We start from the raw sequence: 23,041 nt of genomic DNA on the forward strand, positions 1-23,041 counted from the left end.
TTTCCACTGTATAGGTGTATGTCCTGTAGTTAAAGTTTAGTAATATAAGCACACTGAAACTGACATTAAGGTAACATTTTATTTTCGTAATGTTCATTTGTAGTGTTAGGCTCTGTTATAGAATCCTCTGTGATCTTTCCTAAAGCTTCTGCTATCCACTCTTTCTCTATAAGAGTGCATTTATCTAATACGATATTAAATTCAGATACTATGTGTATTTTCATTATACTACTGACCTTTGAAAATGAATTTCAAATTCATCAGCAGTGTATTTTCTGTTAGTTATCCTGTTTCCATTGCTTTTCATAATATACTTGCACCCATCTTTCCTATGTTCCCTAATGTATTTGTAAAAAGATTTTAACATCAGTTTTAAAATTAGATAACTTGTATGATCTTTTTGTGATTTCTGCTTGAAGATTAGATTGTTTTTTTTTTTTTACTTCATCTATCCAGGTCATGCATTTCATTTTTTTATTCTTGTCAACTTAAGGCAAATTTCTGTTCCACCACAGACTTCTATTTATCTTTCTGCTCTGCCTCAGTTTTTTAGCGTAATTACTACATCATTTATTTTGTCATAGAGTATTTCTCACTGGGTTTTAATGTTCTTCCATTCTAAGCATGTCTGCCAGTTCCAGCTCATTAGGAGTTCATAAGCTGGTACATAATATAATAACCATTGCAGTAGCATTTATTACTTACATTGTGGCTTGTTTTCTCCTCCCTGGAAAAATAACTTCATAGTCACTGAGTCCAAATTGCTTATCGCAAGAAGTGTGTTTATATTCATTGCGTTTATATCTGATGATGTCAGAACAGCAACACAGATCATTTTAAATATTGTTGGAGTGAATGCATGTGTTAAATTATGTAGGTTGATAAAATATATTTTCCTTTGTCGGATCTCTTAATTCATATGTATATCACCTGATATGTGGAGCATTGAACTCCTTAACTCCTAGGATGAGTAACATTTCACACCTCTCGAACCATGTATATTTTCTTGCTGATCACTTTTCACCTGAACTATACTCCTGTGAATACACTTTTGTAACCTACCTCTTAGCAAATGTATAGATCTCAAAAACACTAAGTTACAAAAAGGTTAACATGCAAAAGTTCTTTAGCACTACCACTTCACAATGCTGATGTTAATACGTCAGACTTGTGATTTTTCTATTGAACAGGTAATGAAATAATATATAAATATTACTCTAATTATACAAAAATATCTCTCAAGCCATACTGGGACCCTAACTATTAATGTGACATTTGTTCAGACAGATATGATCAGGTTTTTGTAGACATGACTTCATTTGAGATATTTGTGTAATTTTGATTCATATGCATATTTGATGGACAAATAAATGTAAATATCTGCAAACTAGTGGTAGTTAGATAACAGCCATCAATGCCAAGTTGTTTTTCAGCATTCTGTATGTTTTCATTGTATACCATGGAGCACCGCCTTTTGGTTCAAGTTATTAATAGAATTAACATATGGCATGCATTCTTAGTGCTTTCAGAAAATAACCCCATTTTCTCTGGTACTGAGTACCCCATTTTGTCTGAGGAAGTATTCCTTACTTCTGTACTGATTGGGCATCTAAAGTACTGTCCCACAAAGTGTCCAGGTACCTGAGATGTCACCACCTGCGATATTTACAGAAATATATTTATGTATAAATGTATTTTTTATTACTCAGCATGTATATGTATCTGCTAATTGGAAGAAGGCATTTAGCAGGTACCAGTGACAATTTCTGCAGCATTAAGTATGTTTTCATTTGATACCATAAAAGCTTCATATATACTCTGGGTCAAGTTATTAACCGAAATATTTAATATAGCACTTTACTTTCTAACTTAATGACCACTACATTTTGGTCAGCAGACATTTCTGAACTGTGTACTGAGCTGTCTTGTGACATGAGTTCCACCATGCTGCTATGTGGACACTGCCAAAGATATGTACATAAATATGCGCAAATAAATTTATTGCTAAATCAGTAAAAATATCTGCAAAGTGTTGGTACTTAGACACTAGTAGCAGTGTGAAGGTTTCCAGAGTATTGTAAGATCTCTTTATAGGATCATAGGAGGTTACAAGGCTAATGGCCGTAGGGCCCTTACAAGCCTAGCCAAGTTAACCCTTATTCTCAAGAGTGTCTCTTACATGTAGGCCCTGAATCAGCACCTATTAACCCTATCTAAGAAGGATGCAGGTGGAACCCTGGGGTGAATTTATGGTTTCCCATCCAGTCATCCAAATTAATCTTAAATATGGTCAAAGAGGGACTCTGTTTAACATAGATTGGAAGTTGCTTCATAGATGTGGTAATCTTTGCGAGACAAATCTGTCCCTCCAGCAAGTCCTACTTATGTCTAAAAACAGGTTAAGGTTCCTTGAGCACATGACCCGTGTACCATTTGACTTGCAAATGTGTACCATTTCCATTAAGGCAGGGTCAGAGATTGCCTTATATGCAAGGTACAGGTCATCTCTGAGCAGTCTGTATGGCACAGAGTAAAGAGACAGTGAATTCAGTCTGTTCACATATGATGTGTACTGGAGACCCTGAATTTTCTTTGTAAGAAACCTTTGTTGACTCTCCACTTGTTGCAAGTGCTTGGAGAGCCACATACCAAATGGAGCATTATACTCTATTACTGGCCTGATAAGGTAAGAATACAGGGGGATTATAACAGCCTTTGTCCTGGAGGCAATTCCCTTACTTATGAAGTAAGCAATATAAAATGACCCAACTACTGTAGAGACATAGTGGTCAGAGGTAAGGTTGCTGCGTTGATCACCCGTTAATAAACCACAAACTCCTTGTAGGGAAGACTAGTAATACAGATATTATCATCACACATATTCATACTTTTGAATGAAAATACATCAGTACATCACTTACTGACAAGTCTAATTTTTGTCTAGTGCACTCCTGAACTTTTATGCACACTGGGCCTATAAAATACTATTCCCCATTACTTCTCAGCTGTCATTAAGGAAGATTTATTTACTTACCATATGTTACCTAGGTTGGTAAATAGGTTCAAAGGTGAATACCAGGCTAACTCCCCTGAAGGACCATTTTAAGCCTAGTCAATATCCTGAGGTCAAAATCAAACCCTGTACCTTGCCTGTTTGATTTAAATACTTAACTGTTATTCCAAACTCAATCCTCAGAATCTCTGCTTGTATCAGCATTATCTCACCCTTTATGGGACTCATATCCACGATCCCTAACTTAGGAGGTCAGTGCCTTATCCTTTACGTCACTGGGTGCGCTGGCCCAGAAACTTTTTTCAGGTATAGACTTGGCCGAGCAGTATCAATATACAATAAAATCTAGTTGCAATTGCAAATACAAACAAGAAACAAGAAAATATACAAAAATGACATATTAGCTTACATGCGTTTGGAAAATTTATATAAATTAAAGAAGGGTTCTTACCCAGCCACTGGGGATGCACAAGACAGTGCATTTGTTCATGCCGTTTCCAAGCCTGGATAAATGAGGAGGGTTATGTCAGGAAGGGCATCTGATATAAAACTTTTGCTAAATGACATATGCGGACAACAATACAGATTTCCATACTGGATTGGTCGAGGCCTGGATTAACAATGCCTGCAACCAGTACTGTTAGCCAACAGAGTGTTGTTGGAAACTGGGCTACTGTTGACCAAAGGAGAAGAAGAGGGGGGAAGGCATGCCTGAAGGCATGAAGAGAGGACGAAGGTTAGGAGTGTGGTAGTGAGGGTAGGAACTTTGTTGGCAAGGCCAGGTGGGTTCAAATTGTTCTGTCATGGTGTGGATGGGAGAAGAAATGGGGTAGGGGTTATCCTGAAGGAACAATGTGCCAAGACTGTTTTGGAGGTGAAAAGAGTGTCAGAGTGATGTTTATGAAGCTGGGAATTGATGGTGTGATGATGAATGTTGTTAGGGCATATCCTTTGCAAGTTGGGTGTGCGATGGATTATAAAAAAAAAATTCTGGAATGAGTTGGATGAAGGTGGTGGTGAAGTGTACCCAAGGATGAGAGAGTGGTGATTGGAGTGGATTTCAGTGGGCATGTTGGTGAAGGAAACAGAGGTAATGAGGAAGTGATGGATAGGTATGGTGTTAAGGAGAGGAATGCAGAAGGTCAGATGGTAGTGGATTTTGTGAAAAGGATGGACATGGCTGTGGTGAATACATATTTTAAGAAAATAGAAGCGCATAGGGTGATGTACAAGAGTGGAGGAAGATGCGCACAGGTGGATTATATCCTATGTCTGAAGGAGATTGGAGAGTGTAAAGTGGTGACAGGGGAAAGTGTAGTTAGGCAGCATAGGATGTTTGTCTGTAGGATGATAGTGATCAAGAAGAGGAGGAGGAGAGTGAGGCCAGTGCCAAGGATCAAATGGTGGAAGTCGAAAAAGGGTGATTGTGAGGTGGAGTTCAGAGAAGAGTTAAGACAGGCAATGGGTGGTTAAGAGTTACCAAATAGCCAAGTAACTACAGCAGAGCTGGTAAGGGAGACAGTTAGAAAGGTCCTTATGGAACATGTGGACAGAGGAAGGAGAACAAGGAGACTTTGTACTGGAATGAGGCAGTACAGGAGAGTATACAGAGAAAGAGGTTGGCGAGAAGAATTGGGATTGTCAGAGAGATGAAAGTAGACAGGAGTATAAGGAAATGAGATGTATAGTGAATAGAGAGGTGGCAAAGGCTAAGATTAAGGCATGTGGAGAGTTGCATGAAAGGCTGGACACCAAGAAGGGAGAAAAGGACCTCTATCGATTGGCTAAACAGAGGGACCAAGCTGGGAAAGGTGATAAAGGGTAATGAGGAAAACATATTTATAAGCGAGGAGAGTGTATTGAGCAGAAGGAAAGAGTACTTTGAGGGACTGATGCATGAAGAGAATGAGAGAGAAAGAAGGTTGGATTATGTGGGGATAGTGAATCAGGAAGTGCAACAGATTAACAAGGAGGAAATAAGGACAGCTAAAGGATGAAGAATGGGAAGGCTGTTGGTCCAGATGACATACCTGTGGAAGCATGGAGGTGTTTAAGGAAGATGGCAGTGGAGTTTTTTTACCAGATTGTTTCATGAAATCTTGGAAAATGAGAAGATGCCTGAGGAGTGGAGAAGTGTTTTGGTACCGATTTTTAAGAATGAGGGTGATGTGCAGAGCTGTAGTAACTGCAGAGGGATAACATTGATCAGTCACAGCATGAGGTTATGGGAAAGAGTAGTGGAAGCTAGGTTAAGAAGGGAGGTGGTGATTAGTGAGCAAATGGTATGGTTTCATGCCTGGAAAGAGCACTACAGATGCAATGTTTGCTCTTGAGAGTGTTGAAGTATAGAGAAGGTCAGGAGTTGCATTGTGTCTTTGTGGACTTAGAGAAAGCATATGGCAGGCTGCCTAGAGAGGAGTTGTGGTATTGTATGAGGAAGTTGGGAGTGGCAGAGAAGTAAGAAAGAGTGGTACAGGATATGTATGAGGGTAGTGTGACAGTGGTGAGGTCTGCTTTAGGAGTGACTGACGTGTTTAAGGTGGAGGTGGGATTACATCAAGGATCAGCTCTGAGCTCTTTCTTATTTGCAATGAGGATGATGGACAGGTTGACAGACAAGATCAGACAGGAGTTCCCATGGATTGTGATGTTTGCTAGTGACGTAGGAAACAGGTTGAGGAGATCCTGGAGTGGTGGAGATATGCTCTAGAGAGGAGAGGAATGAAGGTCAGCGGGACTAAGACAGAATATGTGTGTGTGAATGAGAGGGAGGCTAGAGGAATGGTGAGGATGCAGGGAGTAGAGTTGGCGAAGGTGGATGAGTTTAAATACTTGGGATCAACAGTTCAGAGTAATGGTGAGTGTGAAAGAGAGGTGAAGATTGAGAGTACAGGCAGGGTGGAGTGGATGGAGAAGAGTGTCAGGAGTGATTTGTGACAGACTGGTACCAGTAAGAGTGAAAGGAAATGTCTACAAGAGGGTTGTGAAGCCAGCTATGTTGTATGGGTTGGAGATGTTAGCACTGACAAAAAGACAGGAGTCAGAGCTGGAGGTGGCAGAGTTAGATGTTAAGATTTGGACTGGTGTGACAAAGATGGACAGGATTGGGAATCAGTATATTAGAGGGTCAATTCATGTTGGATGGTTTGGAGACAAAGCCAGAAAGGCAAGATTGCATTGGTTTGGACATATGCTGAGGAGGGGTGCTGGGTATATTGGGAAAAGGATGCTAAGAATGGAGGAAAAGAGGAACGCCTAAGATAAGGTTTATGGATGTGGGGAGAGACATGCAGGTGTTTGGTGTGACAGAGCAAGATGCAAAGGACAGGAAGAAATGGAAACAGATGATCTGCTATGGGAACCCCTAACGGGAACAGCTGAAAAAAGAAGAAAGTAGTATACAAATATTAGGATGTAGCACAACAGTAAAATTCAGACAAAAGCTAATATTAACTCTGCCTAGTGTTCACATTCTTCTTTAAGGTTTGCTGAAACAATCACATTTATTTGTCTAAAAGATTCTTAAACTGCTTAGTTAATTGTTAAAGATTGCTGGTACTCGCGTAGTCAGGAAGTAAGTTCTAGACAGCAGAGCAATTTTAGTAAATGATTCTTCTGTATTTATGAAGTAAATATTAATGATGGCAGGCTTACTTTATTTTACATGGTTATGAATCATTGTATCTCATTTACTGAGCACCCTGTTTGGAGTCCAAAGCTTTTCCTGACCCATGTGCCTGCAAAATGGTATTTCCCAATACTTCAGAGGGGGCGTGGCCTAAGAACCCCGAGAGTTTAGTTTGCCACTGGATACCATCATATATGTAAAAGCTTCTACATACCTTCCAGCAAATTAGTCAAAAATGACCCACAGCATTAACTTATAACCTTTTGCTGCCTAAATGCACAACATGGGAGTGCATTGTGGGAGGCAAGGTGAGCACATCAACAATTGTAACATTCCAGGGTCACAACACTAGTATGATTACAGTTCAAAAATGAATTTTATAGTGGTTGCTAATAGCAAAACACAACACTCCTATTTTTAAAATTACTTTTCTGAAGAGGAAAGTAAAAAAAATTCAGTAAATATAAGAAAATGGAAGTTTTCTCCAAGTGGAACTTATCTGCCGAGCACATGCTGACTGTCAATCCTTGAAAGCTTCAGAGGTGTTTAGAAGGTGACTTGAAGCTTTGGAAGCTCGTTCGCTGTTATAGCCTCTGCAAGATATAACCCCTATAGCAAAGACTACTGCAGCAGTGTTCAATATGAAGAACATGCGTAATTCAATTTGGCTCTATCAAGAGCTGCACAGATATCTAGCACCTATTAGTCAGTTGTGTGATTATGTCATATGACTATACAGATGTGGTTGGTATTTCTGGAAACAGGATTTTAACATGGAGTACGAGCAGATGGAAGGAGTTAGCTGGAAATTGCTAAAAAAAAATCACAATATTTTGAGGTCATTTATCACCAACAAGAGAGAAAATTGTGGATTTCCTTACAGTACATGCTACTTCATGCAACATGCATTTGCTTGAGTGCCAGAGGATGAAACAGATGTTTGTAACATGGTAATAACATGTATGAGTTACTTATTTTTGTTTTCAGCTTGTAACTGCTATTAGTTTTTAACATGTAGTTTAACATGCACAATCGCAGAACTTTCCATTTGTGATTGTGCATGTTTAACTGATCATCTGAGTGGTGGTGAGATTTATGCTGTTTTTAAGGAGCACTGCTATGAGCTGTAGGTATGTTTTCTGAAGAGGACTTGTGCCATAGGCATGAGTCAGAGTAATGCAAAAATTTTGCAAGATTTAAGTCCTTGACAAAGATGGTGCTAACTCTTATCTCACAGTTTTAGTAAGAACATAACTGTTTCCTTTTGCTCAAGTGATGGACTTCTATTTAAAAAAAAACTGCTATTCTTAACTGACTTTCCCTGCAATAAACCTTACAAGAGATGAACTCAGATGTCTTACATAAGGAAATGGAAACTTATATAACAGTCTGTTATTTGTATAGATTGATTCACCCCCCCCCTTTAAAATTGTGGAACCCTTGATATTCTTTCAAGCTTATGGGACAGGACAGGACATATTAAACCAAGTTTGTGGAGTTGTAACAATGTCATAATCCTTATTCTTTAACAGTGTCTCCATATCTTGTGTCAAGTTTCTACTAGCATTGCAAAGAAAACATTTTATTTCTATAATACTAGCATCATTCTTTGTAGACTAATTTTGTTTCTTTAAAAAAAAAAATCATTATTTTTTTAAAATTGTGCCCCACTGTTCTGTTTCCCCTATGACTTGGATAGTACCAGTCCATTGAAAAGTAACTCTGCTCAACGATCGCATATTCTCATAGAAGTGTATTGGAGTTGCTTGTCTTGTAACATGCTTTCATATGATGTTGATTGTGGCACTTAATTTTAATATGTTTTCTCTCAGTTGTGCACTAGAGGAATTTCTGCAGCAGTTCAGTTTATACCTTTCATTATCATAATAATTTTAATAATGTTTTCTGTACCTTCTAGCAATTTTTCAATTAATATTTTTTCCAATGCAGTTGATTCCCCCAAAATAATAATATAGGAATAAATTGTTCTGTTCAGTAAAATTCTTTGGATACCATTTCTAATTTCAGACATTGCACAGCCTCACAAATTTATAGTTGTTACTTGACCTTTTTATCTGTTTTTGACGGTTATCCTCATTCCTTAAAGGATGGAATCACCAATAATCAACACTTCGCCTTCATTTATACTTTTCCTCTGCTTGCAGAGTTCAACTTTCAAGGTTTTGTTATTTTCGAACCTAATTTCTTTACTTAATATACATACTATATTCAGTGTTACTATTTCTGTAAAAATCAATTTAGCTCTTTCCCCATCGCTTCCCAATGCTCGCCAGCATTTCTTGCTTTTACTCATTTTTTCTTACTTCCTCAACTTGATTCTTGTCTGAACTTTTTATTTTTTCTAAATCCAATTCACCAGTGTATCTTTTTTCTTTTGCTTTCTTACGACACATTGTGTACATTCATTCCAGTCTTTCTACCTACTTCACTGTCCTCAGTATCACTTGCTATAACATTTACTTTATACATCCAGTGACTCGGTATAACATTTAATTTATACATCCAGTGATTCTAATTAGCAATTTAAACTCCTATTTTCCCAGTTCAAATCATATGTTAGAACTGTTTTTGCATGTTGTTTTGAGTTTTATTACCTCATACCATTTAATGGGGCATGCATATTTATTGCTTTTCTTGGTTTTGTTATCAAAACTGTCAACATTTCTCAGATTTCACACTTGTGTGTGTGTACTCTGTGCATCAAACCATCTAGGCAGTATTTATCAAACTGCTCCATTGTGGAATGGAATTCATCACACTGCTAATATTATAACAAATACTTCTGTTCTCTCGCAGGTATCTCAGTCATGCAAATGTTGTTATATCAGATCTCAAATCCTCTTTAGTTAATACCAAGAGTCGTCACATGGCCAGGCATCTGTTATGCTATGATCCTTTATATGGCAGTGAGATTTTAAATCCTGCTGCTGTAGTTTCCATTCCTTTATGTGATCATCACCTATGTTGTTGTCTTGTCTTTACACAGTTCAAATTTTCTTGCAAAGACATGTCTGAGTCAATGCACATCTGCTCAGTAAGAGTGACACTTTGAGGTTATGGTCAGTAACAAAATGCATATTCAGCCCGAAAGAAGCAATTTCTTTATTAGCAGACCAGTACAGGCTAGATACAGCTTTCCCTTAGTCCCTAAGAAGCAAGAAATTCTGACAAAAGTAAGATCGCAGTTACATGGATGGCTTACAGTTAAGATGGTCACAGGTGCAATAGTGTTTTTAGTTGTCTCTCTGTTGTGCCTCATTTAAAGTGTAGTATTGTGTCTACTAGTGTCTAACATTACTTTGATTTTTGTGTGGCTCTGTAGCTCAGGGGTTAGAGCACTGATCTAGTAAACCAGGGGTCATGAGTTCAAATCTCATCAGAGCCTGTGCAAGTGTTTTCATGCTGCTGCTGCTTTTTGCTTATAGTGTGGCTTATGTTTAAGAAGAGGGGCAAGCCAAATAAGTCTAAGGTTCATTCAGGACTTATGGAAATACTTGCCAGAAATGTGCTAATTCTTGCCCTAAAAGAGGGGCTGAGGCCCCCAGCAACAACTAGTTACCTTAAACACTTCTCTCAATCAGATAACGAGCGAGCTACAAAAAGTTAATGCAGCCTTAGCTGGATACATGGAGAGATTGGACAGGAGGTATATGGAGATAGAAAGTGGCTTATCTCAAGATGTTGACCTCTTAGAGGAAGTGCATAACATGCTTATGTTTACTGATCTCTGCCTTGGAATCCAGGATGGGATTGAGCAGTGTACATGGTGAACCGAGCTTGAACGAAGAAAGTTCACTTCAGTGTCATACCTGAGCATGAGGAAAGAGGGGGAGTGTCAAACGTTTGATTGTAACCAGTTGACTGAGTAGATTGGTATCCATCAAGATAACATCTCTGTTGAGTGGGCTCACTGATTCTTTGTTCTTCAGGTATTAAAAGCCTTCTGTCCCATCCCATTTTGGTGTGTTTTCTTAAGAAGCAAGTACTGCCAGTGTTATGGATCATGGGAAAGGAGTGGCAGATGTTGGGGGAACTGGGTTTTCTGTGATCAGGATTATTTTGCTGAAGCACATTAGAAAAGATTAACCTTGGCTCCAATTTTAAGGCTATGTCATCCGAATCACTGGAGATTTAAGCTACTTTGCCCAGGTTCACCTCTGAGTGTTTCTGCTTGGCTACCATGATGGAGAAGCTGAAAAAATCAGGGCCTCAACCTGACATGGATGTTAACCATTGCAGCTTGGCTGCTAGTAAGGGGGATTGCTCAGGAGAGGGCCAACCTCAAGGCTTAGCCAAGCCACTCCTGCTTTTTCAGAAAATATTGCAAGAGTGGTATTTTGCTCCCTGTGCTGCAGCCAGAGAGATGGCTGCTATCAGTTGACTGATTTGTTTAGGTTCTTACTGAGAATCCTGAACTTCTCTGACTGTTGTCTGCTCCTTCAAGGAGCTATGCTTTATGGACACCATGAACAAAGTCTTTTTTCTTTTGTTTTTAGAATTATGTGTGAGATTGGTTTTCTCATTAGGAGGGTTGAGATTCAATGTGTTTGTATTTCAGTGACAGTTTTCTTTGAATATATTCATTAAGTTGCTTTAACACAAACAATTTAGCTTCACATAAGTAGTTTAAATTTAATTGATATGTTGCAATCACCTATAACGTCTTGCCCATAATTGTCTGGTATACCTGATGCTGACAGAGACAAAGGCTTAGTGAGATGTCTTGCCAAGAGTAAAAATGTTGTATATGCATTATTGATCTGGTCTGTTTATTCATTGAAGAAGGAAAGAGAGGTTTGACCCTTTGGTGTCCCTTTTCTAGTGCTCCAGTTGGTTTATTGGTGTCATTTTTAGGGAAGTGTAATTGGTATTTTACCATATTGGGGCAGTCATGCTGGTAGGATGGTTTGCTCTTATCTATTAATGGCAAGCGGATCTTTTTTGAAGAAATTGCTGAGTAAAACCGTATCTGCCAACATACTCTGTGGAGGTGTTTTTTTTTTTTTTTTTATTTAGACTAGGTTCTTTATATGTTTTTACTGTGATATTCCTGGGGGGGGTGGTAGTAGTTTCCTTTTGGCATCTTTTTATAAATGGTGGGCTAGGCTGTAGGGAAGCGTCTTAAACAGAAGACAGTCAGCCTACTTTGAGCAAGAGTAACTTGTTGACCTACAGAGGTATTGGTCAGCTTCAGATGAACATGAAGTCTATTTGTCTAAAAAAAACTTCCTGAGTCTTTTCTCGGTCTCTTGTGTGGATGTGATGCATCTTTCATGCATCTTGAGGCACCCCATCAGGAAGTGTGCTTCACTCCTGCTGGCCTCTAGCCTTAATTTCATCTAGGAAGTAAAGTGAGCATGTTGGTTTGTTAAGGTTGTTTGAGGGATGTTGCATTGTTTAAGACGGTACTGTACGTTTCAGTGCTGGACTTCAGTGGATAGCCATTCTTTATTTTAACACCATCTGCACATTGTGCAATCCCTATGCATGGTGTACATTTTCCTTATCCTGGCAGTGGACCAGATAATATATGAAATTATTACAAATCAACACTTTAACAGGTACTGACTTATCAATTATACAGACGGCCAATCCTAAACACAGGATTACAACTGTTGTTGTGCCAGTAAATTGCTTTAACAATTCCAGTCCAAAATCATCTTTTACATTTCTTTCCATAAATGTTTTATTTTTTTATGAAAGACTATATTTGCTCATTTCAGGATTGTTCACTATACCTTTACTAATTTCTATATGTCTAAACATCCTTCATATACCTAAACTTGCTTGTTCAGTTTTCTAGCAAAACTACTTTAAAACTAACAACTGTTACATTCCATCCCTTGAAAACTGTTTTAACTTCAGTTCTACCCCTCTTGCTCTCTGTTGTCCATTTTTATTATTTTTGTTTCACAAGCGGTATCGTCATGCAGTTTTGTCCCAGTACTTTATCCCATCTTACATTTTACAGTTAGATATTATTTGTTCCATGTATTGATACATTTCCCCTCTTTGTTCCTTGCTATTTTTCCTTTTAAACTCTCTGATCTCATCCATACTATTCATCACATCTCAAACCAGTGTCATTCCTTCTTTTTCCAATGTCTCATAATTGCCTTTTTAGCCACTATCAACTGCTCAGATATCAATGCTCTCACATGTTTTGTGTATGGTGCTTTCACCCAACTAAACATTATTTATTTTGTGAGGACTAAATCACCATACATTGCCTTGCCAGACCCTGTATTTCTTTTTTAAATGGATGTAGTTTATGGCAGTCCCAGAAAATGTTTCAAATCTCCCCTTTTCCTGCCTGTGCATCTTCAGTAAAATCGCTCATCTCATGGGAATGTATGGATGTCCTTCAAGGATGCATCTGCAGTCCTAACAAATGGGTTGTCCTGCCTCAGGCAGCCCTTCGGTCGGCCGGATTCCAAAGTCTGGGTCTGGCCTCGGCTGATGTCGCACTTCACCCGACGTCATAGCTGCTGTCAATTGGGTATAAAGGCATCAGCCGACACCATTTTCCTCAGTCTTTCTTGCCGCGTGGCGCCCGAAGCAGAAGCTGTTCGCAAGTGCCGGTCGGTCAGAACCAGAGATTGCTATTACCGAAGACTTCTAAAAAGCTAAGTACCCCGTTGGGGACTCTTTCTTGCCTCAGCCGATGTCAGAAAAAGTGAATAACTGTTTAACTTGTGGGAAACAAATACCTCATAAAGATTTCCACTCTTACTGCCTACCTTGCTTAGGCCCAGACCACGACGTAGCAGCTTGTCTAGCCTGTGCTTCCTTCAACCGACGGACACTTAGACGTCGGTCGGAGTTTGCAGAGGAGTTTTTCGGCTCCGCTTTTGCTTACAACATGTCGTCGGAGACTCCGACTTCACAATTAGCTAAAAAGCGTAAGGAAAAGAACCGACACTCGCGGTCGTTAAGCCAACCGCGAGTGTCTCGGTTTCGGCTGAAACAGAGTCCTCGGTTCTTCCTTTGGCCGAAAGCATGTCTCCTACAACCGAGGCCTCATCCAGCATGGCTGAATCTGCTACTGAATTTCCACCTGCTCCTACAGGTTCTCAGGATTTATCCGATACTATCCCTTTAGATATATCTACTCCTGCACGTGGGGCTGCTAGGCCCCCTGCATCCATGTCAATTAAGGCTTTTTCTAGGGCTAAAGCAGCTAAATCTTCAAAGACCATGCCTGCTAAAACCCCCTCTCACAGGCCTAGTTCTAGTACTCAATTGCTTAGTCTAGCAGAGGATCTCATTTCTTTGATCAGGGGATCCCAGCCTCACCCTGACAGGACCTCTCATCCCCCTCCAGAGAAGAGGCCTAGAGCAGAGCCCCCTGAGCCAGTTTCTACAGATTACTCCTCTGATGATTCAGAAAATTCAAATCCTCCAGAAGGCCCTTATTCTCCATATGAGGACTCTGATGCAGAAGACTCCATTCCTTCTGCCTCTCCTCCTGAGGAATTTTCTTTTGGGGAAACCTTGCATGCTATGAGAGAACAATTTCAATGGCAGGGCCAGGATTTTTCAGACTCTAGGAAAAGGCTTAGGACCTTTTTACATTTGCCACAGCATAGGCCTTTAGCCATTCCTCCAGTACTTACAGTTGTGGATGATGCATTTAATGATGCTTGTACTGCCCCTGACTCTCTTCCTCCGGCCCCTGCTAAGCCCGACAGATACTACAGGGTTACGGACACACATTATCACTTGTATAAGGCTCCTATTGCAGATCCTGAAACTATTTCACAGGGCCCCAAAGCTGTAGCAGCTGCCTCTGCCAAAACCCCTCCCTCTGAAAGAGAATCTAGGGCATTAGAGAGATGGGGTAAAAAAGTTTATACTTCTGCTACTCTTTCGGCTAGGGCCTTAAACTGTCAATTCCACATGATTCAGTATCAGGAATTTTGTTAGATCAGCTAACTAAAAAACTGTCCTCTCCTGAACCTTTAGACCGTAAGTCCCTTCAGGAATTGGTACATAACACTCAGCAGGTCAGTAATCATTCCTTAAAATGCGGCTATGATGCACTGGAGGCTTCCTTTAGATCAGCTATGACTGGTACAGTGATCAGAAGGCATGCATGGTTAAAAGAGCAATCCTTACCAGACCATGTAAAGTCAAAGCTCCTAGATGCTCCCATGGAAAAACACAGTTTGTTTGGCTCCCCTGCACAGCAAGTGTTGAAGAAGGTGGAAGAAAAAGCGAAATCTGTCCAGACAGTCAAGGATTTCTTACAGGTCCAGCCTCCGAGTTTAGTAGGAACTGGCCTTCCAAGAATTGGTCCTTTCCAGACACCACCAGAGCACAGAGAGGCAGAGGTCAATCCAGAGGTGCCTACAGGGGACATCAGTGGCAGCCTAACAACCAGAGAAGTACTGCCACAGATCCAGCCACTACCACTTCCACAGGACAATCACAGTGACTTGGCTCTGAAACCGCCTACCAGGGAACAACTAGAAGCACCCTTAGGCGGAAAGCTAGCCTTATTTTCAGTAAACTGGCATTACATTACAGGAGACAAATGGATTTTACAGACAATAGACAAAGGTTACAGGTTTCACTTCCATACTCTACCAAGGAAGAGAGGAATGCCAAACCTACCTCCAAACCAAAAGACAAATGCTGTAGAACAAATAGACCACTTACTAAGGATGAGAGCTATAGAAAAGGTACCGTCTATGGAACAAGGACAAGGATTTTATTCCAGACTTTTCCTGGTACCAAGAAAGGAAAACCAATGGAGACCTATTCTCGACCTGTCCGCTCTGAACACATATCTCATTATTCCAAAATTCAAGATGCTGACCCTACAGCAACTTCTTCCCATGCTGGGCAAGGAGTCTTGGCTGGTAACTCTAGATCTCAAGGAGGCATACCTGCACGTCCCCATACGACCAAATTGCAGAAGATACCTCAGATTTCTTGCAGGATCAGAGCATTATCAATTCTCAGCATTGCCTTTTGGCTTATCTACTGCGCCCAGAGTATTCACGAAATGCCTGGCATCAGTAATTGCTCATTGCAGGCTTCAGGGAATTCAAATTTATCCATACCTGGACGACTGCCTGTTACAAGCGGACAACAAAAACAAATTAACAAAAGATTTGAAAAAGGTTATTCACCTATTGCAAGCCCTGGGATACACAGCCAACATAAAAAAGTCAAGGCTGATACCATCCCAAAGGATAACTTTCTTGGGTGCAGAACTGGACGCATCAAACCAAATGGCATTCCTCACAGCAGAAAAGCAGAAGCAACTACCACTCTATTTCATGGCATTAACAACGCAGAACCAGCTTACAGCAAGGAAAGTCCTGCAAGCCCTGGGTTACATGGCATCCTGCATAATATTGATTCCACATGCCAGACTACTTATGAGGAAGTTGCAATGGTACCTAAGGAATTTATGGTCTCAGCACAAGCACAGCCTAGAAACCCAAATTCCAATAATTCCATGCCTGAAGCAAGAATTCCAGTGGTGGGCTCAGGCCTGTCAATTGAACAAAGGACTGCCCTTCCACAGCCCTCACCCAAGCCAGACTATCACCACGGACGCCTCAGACCTCGGTTGGGGGGCACACATGGTGGACAAGTGCATACAAGGCTTATGGACTCAAGACCAGCTGAACCTACACATAAATCAAAAAGAGATGCTGGCAGTAAAGCAGGCAATTCAGGCATTCAGACCGTTTCTTCAACAGGGTCATTTGCTGATAAGGACGGACAACACCACAGTTATGTGGTATATCACAGGGAGGCACACATTCATATCCTCTATGCCGGATGGCAATGGACCTCTGGAATGTGGCCCTGAACCTCAACATTCAGCTACAGGCCATATTTGTGCCAGGAAAAGAAAATATACTAGCAGACATCTTAAGCAGAACTACCACGGATGCCCACGAATGGATGCTGCATCCAGACATCTTCAAATCCATTACAAGGAAATGGGGACTACCAGAAATAGACCTGTTCGCATCCCCACACAACCACCAATTGAAAAAATTCTGCACAAGGACATACCACCCACTTGCTTGGAAGGTGGACTCCCTATCCTTCAGTTGGGAAAACCTGACAGCATATGCATTCCCACCTCTTCCTTTGATGCACAAAGTGCTACTGAAGATCAAAGAAGATCACCCAAGGATCATCCTGATAGCTCCAGACTGGCCGAGGCAGCATTGGTACCCGCTACTGAGGAGTATGTCTCGGGAACTCGCATGGTCTCTACCCCTAGTTCCTTTACTGCTAACACAGAACAACTTCAAAATCCTGCATCCAAACTTGAAAACACTGCAGCTAGCTGCTTGGAACATTACATAAGACAAAATAACCCAGATTTATCTCAAAGGGTTAAAGACATTATCTTGGAGGCTCGCAGACCCTCAACAAGGAAAACTTATTCAGCAAAATGGAAAAGATATCTCATTTGGAGTGCAGCAAAAGGAGAAAATGTATCATTGGCAAACATAGCTAACATCCTGGAATATTTAGCAGAGCTTTTCCACAATGGCCTGTCTTACTCCTCCATTAAGATTCATGCATCAGCAATTTCAGCAGAATACAACATGGATCCTCCAGTCTTTTCTCATCCTCTACTCAGGCAGTTTCCTGAGAGGAATTAAAAATGTAAAGCCACCAAGGAAGCCACCATTGCCTACATGGGACCTGAACTTTGTGTTAGAAAAGTTGACACTTCCCCCTTTTGAACCAGCAGCAACAGCAGAATTACAGTACTTATCTTGGAAAACTGCTTTCCTGCTTGCAATCACTTCAGCAAGAAGGGTTTCTGAATTACAGGCATTAATGGCAGTACAGCCCTTCCTTATCTTCCATCAGGATAGAGTGTCCATGAGAACTAATCCTACTTTTATGCCAAAGGTGGTCTCCAGGGTATCATTAAACCAAGCAATCCACCTACCTACATTCTTCCCCAACCCACAGAACAGGGGGGAAAGACTACTACATACCTTGGATGTGCACAGGCAATTGCGCTACTACCTGAACAGAACCAAGAACAATAGAAAAACTGACCAGCTTCTGGTAGCATATGCAACAGGAATGGAAGGAAAAGCAATTTCAAAACAGACAATCTCAAAATGGATAGGAAATTGCATTAGATTTTGTTACTCTTTTCATGGAAAGACAGCTCCAGAAAAAAATCAGACCTCACTCCACAAGGGCTACAGCCACTACTACAGCTTTTTTACGAGGAGTGGCTACCAAAGACATTTTAGAGGCTGCTACTTGGAGCTCCGTGCATACATTTGCCAAGCATTATAATCTACCTTTATACTCCAGATCCCGAGCAGGTTTTGCCACTGCTGTTTTGCAAGGGATCTTAACTACACCATAATCTTCTTAGTACCTCCTCCCCAGTTTGGCTATGGTATTCTACCCATTTGTTAGGACTGCAGATGCATCCTTGAAGGACATAGTACAGTTTTGTACCTACCATAAATGTAAATGTCCGAGAGGTATGCATCTGCAGTCAGGATTACCCTCCCTCCTTCCCCTCTGTGGTACTCCTAGGGTATTTGCCCATCTTGTAGCTAGCTGGGGGAATCTATTATGGTGTATTTGTTTGTATATATATGTATATACCTGCTTATTTTTATTTGCTCTCTACTGTTTGGAATCATTTGCATTTATCCAAATTTAGCCTTCCTAGAGGGCACCTGACATCTGGGGCAAGAAACACTGAGGAAAATGGCGTCAGCTGATGCCTTTATACCCAATTGACAGCAGCTATGACGTCGGGTGAAGTGCGACATCAGCCGAGGCCAGACCCAGACTTTGGAATCCGGCCGACCGAAGGGCTGCCTGAGGCAGGACAACCCATTTGTTAGGACTGCAGATGCATACCTCTCGGACATCTACATTTACGGTAGGTACAAAACTGTACTTTTAGTCTCCTCCATTAAAACCCCTCAACTAGTGGGAATATATGATTTAGCCTCACTGGGATAAGTATCTGTGTAGACACTTTTGTGAATTTCCTGAATTTTGTTGCATACTAGAATTAAGATGTACCTCTGCCCATTCTTGTGCTGGAATCCACCTTTGTAGCTTTCCCTTGTAGTTAATAACTGATGCTTCATCATCTCTAGCCATTCTTTATATGATCTCAATATTAATTTTCTAAGTAGGTATCTGATCTGGCTTCTATGAGGTAACCAGTAATTGCTGGCATAGATTGTGCCTCTCTTTGCCTTTGTGTCTTTTCTTTACAAATTGTCCTCAGGCCCATAAAAGCTAATCTGTCTGTCTTTCAAAATGAATGCCCTTTTAGCTTCCTCACACCTTAATTTCCCACCATCTGTCAGCATTGTGTCCCAGTAGTGCACTTCTGTTTTTCCTCCTTCCATATGACTGTAATAGCTCATTTTTGCTGCTGCTTTTCCTAATCATCTCTTCTCTTATTGGCAGTATCAATTCTTTCCATACTTGGGGAAGGGGATAATAATTGAGTATGGTTTTGGTTTGTGTATCTTTACATCTATTTATTTTTTAACTTATTTTGCATATATTTCCAAAAGTATCATTCTGGAGTCGTTTTGTGGTCCCACTTTTTTCTGTCAACATAATTTTCCATTTAGTCACATAGGGTTTTATCATGCACTTTGTACATTAATTTCAGTTGCCTAGCTTTATGGTATACCTCTTAACCTTCCTAACCGTCCTTGGTTTTCTGGTAATGAAGTTTTCCATTTGACTCATTATTTTCCCAAATAATTTATTTGTTCTTTTTTATCTTAGTCCATATTTCACATGGTGAGTAATAACAATATGCCTGACTCGCATAGAAAACCAGGGCCACCAATATATTTTTGTAACAAACATTTTACTGAGTCCATAATTAACTTAATTGCTTCATTTTTGCAGTTATATTTTGCACTGTTTCTGCCTGCATGCCCTCTGTTGCTTCCTGTATAACATTGCTCTACTGTAGTTACAGGTATCTCACTTTCTGGTGCCCCCAAAGGAGGGGAAAACCCTTTACCAAGTTCTGTGGCTATTACTTTGGTTCAAGTTCATTTATTTTACATCCTGTCATTTTCTCATATATTCTCAGCTTTTCAAATATTGTGGTCTGATATTCTGGCAGTGTAACATAATATGACATTGTCTATGAATAGAGAGAGCTCTTCCTCCATTTTCCTCATTTGTAACCTCCTATTTGGGATATTGCTTTTGCTGTAAGTATAATGCAAATAAATGTGGGGACAGTGGGCACTCTTTGTGTTACTTCTCTCTTTGTGTTTATTACTTCTGATAATCTCCTATTGCATTTTATCTCGACTCCCTGCCTTATCACAGAGACTAAAGATTAATGTTAAATATCCTTCTGAAAGTCCAGTAGTTTACATTGTCATTTTAGAAAACCCCAGTTAACTCTATCAAATGCCTTAGCATCTAGTCTTATCGTCATTTTCCCCACAATATCCACATCTTTTTGTATCATCATTTTAATTATGTTGCCAAATGTTTGTCTACCCACTACAAACCCATCTTGTTCTAATCTTGGTGTAACAGTGGCTATCCTCATTTATGTATTTATTTGTTTATTTTGATATTTGTAGACCAGGTTAGTCTTGCCTGGGCAGATGCCCTTTTTCAGCGGAGTCCCGAGGAAGGAAAGCTCCATAAGATAAATGTGCGTATTATATGGCAAACGTAATTAATTATAATAGCGATCACAAATACTATTACATTGGATACATATTCGCAATAGAATTACAGCAAGGCATATGTAGTGTGTTCAGAATAACATGCAATATCTGAAGTAGGAGAATTCATTTGTCAGCAACCTGTGGGTATGGATCCGATATCGGATCCGAACCGGCATGGTTTATCCAGCTATGGATCCGAGCTCCTAGCTCCTCCCCTCACCCATAATGCCCTGCTCTCCCTACATGACCTCAGATCTAGTTTGCCACGCATGGTTGTAGGCTGGATCGTTTGAGCTCCTAAAGCTAAGTTGATATTTTCTTCTTAAAGGGTGTTAAAATTGTTTAAATTTTAAATTTGTGTGAAAGATATAGGTTCCCTTTCTGTTTTTATATTTTTTGGGTTAATTTAATTTAGTTTTTACCCTCCCCTCGCTGGCTCGTAGTTGGTGTGTGTGTGTGTGCTTCTTTGGGGCCTTTGTGTGAGTGTTTTCTTTTAGTTTACCTTATCGTTACTATTTAAAAAAAAAAAAAAAAAAAAAAAAAATAGTAATGTCTGAGGCCCCAAAGGCTGTGTTCTCAAAATGCTCCGAGTGTGGCCATAAGCTTTCCCCGCTGATGGCCACACTCGGTGCATTCGATGCCTTGGGGTTGAACACCTCACTTCAGGGTGTTCAATCTGTGCAGGGTTCAACCCCAGAGCATTGAAGGAGTGGAGGTCGAAGCTAGTCTTGGCGGGACTCTTGCCCCCAGACTCGGCTTCGGTCCCCGCCCCCTTGGTGGTCACTGCTTCGGCAGTCCCTGCCTTGCCTGCTCCCCCTCCTCCACCAGGGATTCAAACTCCCGCCAAAGGGTCAGAGGAGAGGGAAGCCAGGAAAAAGGACCGGAGAGAGAAGCACCACAAGCGGCGGGCCGAGACCTCCATTTCGGCCACGCCGGCTAAGCGGGCTTCTCCTCTGGTCTCTCTGGCTGCTGGCTCTCCCCCTCCTCGGCTCCGGTCCCCGTGCTTTTCACCGGAGCCTGAGGATGAGGAGACCCGACCTCCGTCGAGGCTATCGAGGCGGCACTCAAGGCCTACCTCGGTAGCCTTGTCGAGGTCTACTTACAGCCTCTCCGATGCTGATCTGGACCGGATGATGCGAAGGTTCATCCAGGCCCAGATGCAGATGGGAGTGCTCCTGCCTCCCCCCCCCTCTGGGAGGGAGCTCGACCCCCTTTTTTAATCCCATTGCTCCTTCTCCGACCCGCTACCCGGGTTCGGAGCGCTCTGTGCCGGGCAGCCTTGGAGCCGGGGGTGGGTCGGCGCCGACAGTACTGGGTACTTCGGATCCGACCCAGCCCTCGAGTCTGTCGGATCCGACCTCTCGGAGCCTTGGCCCGAGCTTCGGATCCGAGGGACTCGGTGTGCCTTCGGCGCCATCCTTGTCGGAGCACACTGGTCCCTCGGATCAGAGGGGCTCGGCGCCGGCTCCGATCCGCTCATCGGATCCGAGGGGGAGCCGACTTTCGGATCCTATTGTTGAGGCTGGCTCCCCCTCGGACTTTCGGATCCTATTGTTGAGGCTGGCTCCCCCTCGGCTTTTGATGTAGTGGAGAGGGCTCTGTTGAGGGCATCCGGACCCCCGGCCCTTGCTTCGACTCCGTCCCGCACTCCATCTGCTCTGGGCTAGGCTTCCATCACCCAGCCACTGGGACAGCCCGCTTCACTGCCCCAAGCAGTTCCTGCGGTTCTGGACACTGCTGGCGAGGGCTCCTCGGACAGCCCCCCCGAGGAAGCACCTCGCAAGCATTCGTGCAAGAGGAGGCACATAGACACCCCCGAGTCTTTGACTGAAGACACTGACTTGGAGGAAGGGCAAGGCTCCCCAAGATCACCCCTGAGGATGTCTCCTTCGGAGACATCATGGAAATGTTACGGATTAGAGGTGGGTGGTCTGCCCCAAAGTCTTCCTCGGGCGAGTCAGTGTTCTTGGAGGCATTTGAAGCGGGCCCGTCTACCTCTTGGGTGTCCCCTCCTGCCGACCCCCTGGTAGACCTTATTACCACCAGGGCGTGGAAGGAACCGGACACCGTGGAGCCAATCCCTAAGAGGCCCGACAGGATCCTTAGCCCCCCTGCTGACCGTGCCCACTGGGGTAAGGGACCCCCGGTAGATGCCATGTTGTCGGCAGCAGCCACTAAGAGGGAACTCGCCCAGGAGAGTCCCTCAGTCCATCCCCCGAGCAAGGTGTCTCGGATGATGGACCGTTTGGGGAAGCGAATGTTTAGTTCAGCGACCTTCTCAGTGAGGGTGCTCAACTATTTGGCACACCTCATCAGGATGCAGCGCGATCTTATCAAGGAATACGCTGCTTCCCCCCCAGAGTCCATGTCAGAGGAGGACAAACTTTTGCACTCCACCCGTATGGCCACTCTTCGTTCTGTGACTAACACCTCTATGCGGTTACTTTCCCACGCTACCGAGGGAGCCGCTAGAGCTGCGGGAGCGGGCCTAGTCACAAGACGGCAGGCCTGGCTCCACCACTGTGATTTCACAGAGCCCTTCAAGGCATCTTTCGCGAACGCCCCCTTTGACGGTTCTGCCCTTTTTGGCAAGACGGTTCATGATACCTTGGTTCAGAGCAAGAAGGACGGGAAGACGCTGTCTGCTGTCGGAGTCCGCTTCTCTGTGCCCCAGAGGTCCTACTCTAGGAA

At 42.1% G+C, this 23,041-nt stretch overlaps 1 protein-coding gene and 1 non-coding gene across 2 annotated transcripts in view; both read left to right on the forward strand.

Annotated features, from left to right (window-relative positions):
* Positions 1 to 23,041, forward strand: part of PLD1 (phospholipase D1) — a 1,505,857-nt gene that overhangs the window by 964,469 nt on the left and 518,347 nt on the right. The window lies entirely within an intron of this gene.
* Positions 9,975 to 10,047, forward strand: TRNAT-AGU. The gene has a single exon. It is a non-coding gene; the product is annotated as a tRNA-Thr (tRNA).

The sequence above is a fragment of the Protopterus annectens genome, chromosome 4.part1, assembly GCF_019279795.1.
Source record: "Protopterus annectens isolate FY-2018-M chromosome 4.part1, PAN1.0, whole genome shotgun sequence".
NCBI lineage: Eukaryota > Metazoa > Chordata > Ceratodontiformes > Protopteridae > Protopterus > Protopterus annectens.